The following is a 3,844-nucleotide window of genomic DNA, read 5'->3' on the forward strand; positions in this document are numbered from 1 at the left end:
AATGTATATGGGGGGGGTGTCTGGTGTGTGAATGTATATGGGGGGTGTGTGTGTATGGTGTGTGAATGTTTATGTGGGGGTGTGTGTGTCTGGTGTGTGAATGTATATGGGGGGGGGTGTGTGTGAATGTATATGGGGTGTGTGTGTGTGTGTGTGTGTGTGTGTGTGTGTGTGTGTGTGTCTGGTGTGTGAATGTATATGGGGGGGGTGTAAATGTATATGGGGGGTGTGTGTGTGTGTGTGTGTGTGTGTGTCTGGTGTGTGAATGTATATGGGGGGGTGTTTGTGTATGGTGTGTGAATGTTTATGTGGGGTGTGTGTGTATGGTGTGTGAATGTATATGGGGGGTGTGTGTGTCTGGTGTGTGAATGTATATGGGGGGTGTGTGTGTCTGGTGTGTGAATGTATATGAGGGGTGTGTGTGTCTGGTGTGTGAATGTATATTGGGGGTGTGTGTGTATGGTGTGTGAATGTATATGGGGTGTGTAAATGTATATAGGGTGTGTGTGTGTGTGTGTCTGGTGTGTAAATGTATATGGGGGGTGTGTGTGTGTGTGTGTGTGTGTGTCTGGTGTGTGAATGTATATGAGGGGTGTGTGTGTCTGGTGTGTGAATGTATATGGGGGTGTGTGTGTCTGGTGTGTGAATGTATATGGGGGGTGTGTGTGTCTGGTGTGTGAATGTATATGGGGTGTGTGTGTCTGGTGTGAATGTATATGGGGGGTGTGTGTGTCTGGTGTGTGAATGTATATGGGGGTGTGTGTGTCTGGTGTGTGAATGTATATGGGGGGTGTGTGTGTCTGGTGTGTGAATGTATATGGGGGTGTGTGTGTGTGGTGTGTGAATTTATATGGGGGGTGTGTGTGTCTGGTGTGTGAATGTATATGGGGGTGTGTGTTTGGTGTGTGAATGTATATGGGGGGTGTGTGTGTCTGGTGTGTGAATGTATATGGGGGGTGTGTGTGTATGGTGTGTGAATGTTTATGTGGGGGTGTGTGTGTCTGGTGTGTGAATGTATATGGGGGTGTGTGAATGTATATGGGGTGTGTGTGTGTGTGTGTGTCTGGTGTGTGAATGTATATGGGTGTGTGTGTGTGTATGGTGTGTGAATGTTTATGTGGGGTGTGTGTGTATGGTGTGTGAATGTATATGGGGGGTGTGTGTGTCTGGTGTGTGAATGTATATGGGGGGGGGGGGTGTCTGGTGTGTGAATGTATATGGGAGGGGTGTGTGTGTCTGGTGTGTGAATGTATATGGGGGGGATGTGTGTCTGGTGTGTGAATGTATATGAGGGTGTGTGTGTGTGTGTGTGTGTGTGTGTGTGTGTGTGTGTGTGTGTGTGTGTGTGTGTGTGTGAATGTATATGGGGTGTGTGTGTCTGGTGTGTGAATGTATATGGGGGGGGGTGTCTGGTATGTGAATGTATATGGGAGGGGTGTGTGTCTGGTGTGTGAATGTATATTGGGGGTGTGTGTGTATGGTGTGTGAATGTATATGGGGGGTGTGTAAATGTATATAGGGTGTGTGTGTGTGTGTGTCTGGTGTGTGAATGTATATGGTGTGTGTGTGTGTGTGTGTGTGTGTGTGTGTCTGGTGTGTGAATGTATATGGGGGGGGTGAGTGTCTGGTGTGTGAATGTATATGGGGGTGTGTGTGTCTGGTGTGTGAATGTATATGGGGTGTGTGTGTGTCTGGTGTGTGAATGTATATGGGGGGTGTGTGTATGGTGTGTAAATGTATATGGGGGGTGTGTGTCTGGTGTGTGAATGTATATGGGGGGTGTGTGTGTCTGGTGTGTAAATGTATATTGGGGGTGTGTGTGTGTATGGTGTGTGAATGTATATGGGGTGTGTGTGTGTGTGTGTGAATGTATATTGGGGGGGGGGGTGTCTGGTGTGTGAATGTATATGGGAGGGGTGTGTGTGTCTGGTGTGTGAATGTATATGGGGGGGATGTGTGTCTGGTGTGTGAATGTATATGAGGGTGTGTGTGTGTGTGTGTGTGTGTGTGTGTGTCTGGTGTGTGAATGTATATGGGGTGTGTGTGTGTGTGTGTCTGGTGTGTGAATGTATATGGGTGTGTGTGTGTGTGTGTATGGTGTGTGAATGTTTATGTGGGGTGTGTGTGTATGGTGTGTGAATGTTTATGTGGTGGTGTGTGTGTCTGGTGTGTGAATGTATATGGGGGGGGGGTGTGAATGTATATGGGGTGTGTGTGTGTGTGTCTGGTGTGTGTGTGTGTCTGGTGTGTGAATGTATATGGGGGGGTGTGTGTGTATGGTGTGTGAATGTTTATGTGGGGTGTGTGTGTATGGTGTGTGAATGTATATGGGAGGTGTGTGAATGTATATGGGGTGTGTGTGTCTGGTGTGTGAATGTATATGGGGGGTGTGTGTGTCTGGTGTGTAAATGTATATTGGGGGTGTGTGTGTATATTGTGTGAATGTATATGGGGTGTGTGTGTGTGTGTGTGTGTGTGTGTGTGTGTGTGTGTGTGTGTGTGTGTGTGTGTGTGAATGTATATGGGGTGTGTGTGTGTCTGGTGTGTGAATGTATATGGGAGGGGTGTGTGTGTGTGTATGGTGTGTGAATGTTTATGTGGGGTGTGTGTGTATGGTGTGTGAATGTTTATGTGGTGGTGTGTGTGTCTGGTGTGTGAATGTATATGGGGGGGGTGTGAATGTATATGGGGTGTGTGTGTGTGTGTGTGTCTGGTGTGTGTGTGTGTCTGGTGTGTGAATGTATATGGGGGTGTGTGTGTGTGTGTGTATGTGTGTGTGTGTGTGTGTGTGTGTGTGTGTGTGAATGTATATGGGGGGTGTGTGTGTGTGTATGGTGTGTGAATGTTTATGTGGGGTGTGTGTGTATGGTGTGTGAATGTTTATGTGGTGGTGTGTGTGTCTGGTGTGTGAATGTATATGGGGGGGGGTGAATGTATATGGGGTGTGTGTGTGTCTGGTGTGTGTGTGTGTCTGGTGTGTGAATGTATATGGGGGGGGTGTGTGTGTATGGTGTGTGAATGTTTATGTGGGGGGTGTGTGTATGGTGTGTGAATGTATATGGGGGGGGTGTGTGTCTGGTGTGTGAATGTATATGGGGGGTGTGTGTGTCTGGTGTGTGAATGTATATGGGGGGTGTGTGTGTCTGGTGTGTGAATGTATATGGGGTGTGTGTGTCTGGTGTGTGAATGTATATGGGGGGTGTGTGTGTCTGGTGTGTAAATGTATATTGGCGGTGTGTGTGTATGTTGTGTGAATGTATATGGGGTGTGTGTGTGTGTGTGTGTGTGTGTGTGTGTGTGTGTGTGTGTGTGTGTGTGTGTGTGTGTGTGTGTGAATGTATATGGGGGGTGTGTGTGTCTGGTGTGTGAATGTATATGGGAGGGGTGTGTGTGTCTGGTGTGTGAATGTATATGGGAGGGGTGTGTGTGTCTGGTGTGTAAATGTATATGGGAGGGGTGTGTGTGTCTGGTGTGTAAATGTATATGGGGTGTGTGTGTCTGGTGTGTGAATGTATATGGGAGGGGTGTGTGTGTCTGGTGTGTGAATGTATATGGGGGGTGTGTGTGTCTGGTGTGTGAATGTATATGGTGTGTGTGTGTGTGTGTGTGTGTGTGTGTGTGTGTGTGTGTGTGTGTGTGTGTGTGTGTGAATGTATATGGGGGGTGTGTGTGTCTGGTGTGTGAATGTATATGGGGGGGTGTGTGTCTGGTGTGTGAATGTATATGGGAGGGGTGTGTGTGTGTATGGTGTGTGAATGTATATGGGGGGGTGTGTGAATGTATATAGGGTGTGTGTGTGTGTGTCTGGTGTGTGAATGTATATGGGGTGTGTGTGTGTGTGTGT

Source organism: Silurus aristotelis (assembly GCF_946808225.1).
Source record: "Silurus aristotelis genome assembly, chromosome: 28".
NCBI lineage: Eukaryota > Metazoa > Chordata > Actinopteri > Siluriformes > Siluridae > Silurus > Silurus aristotelis.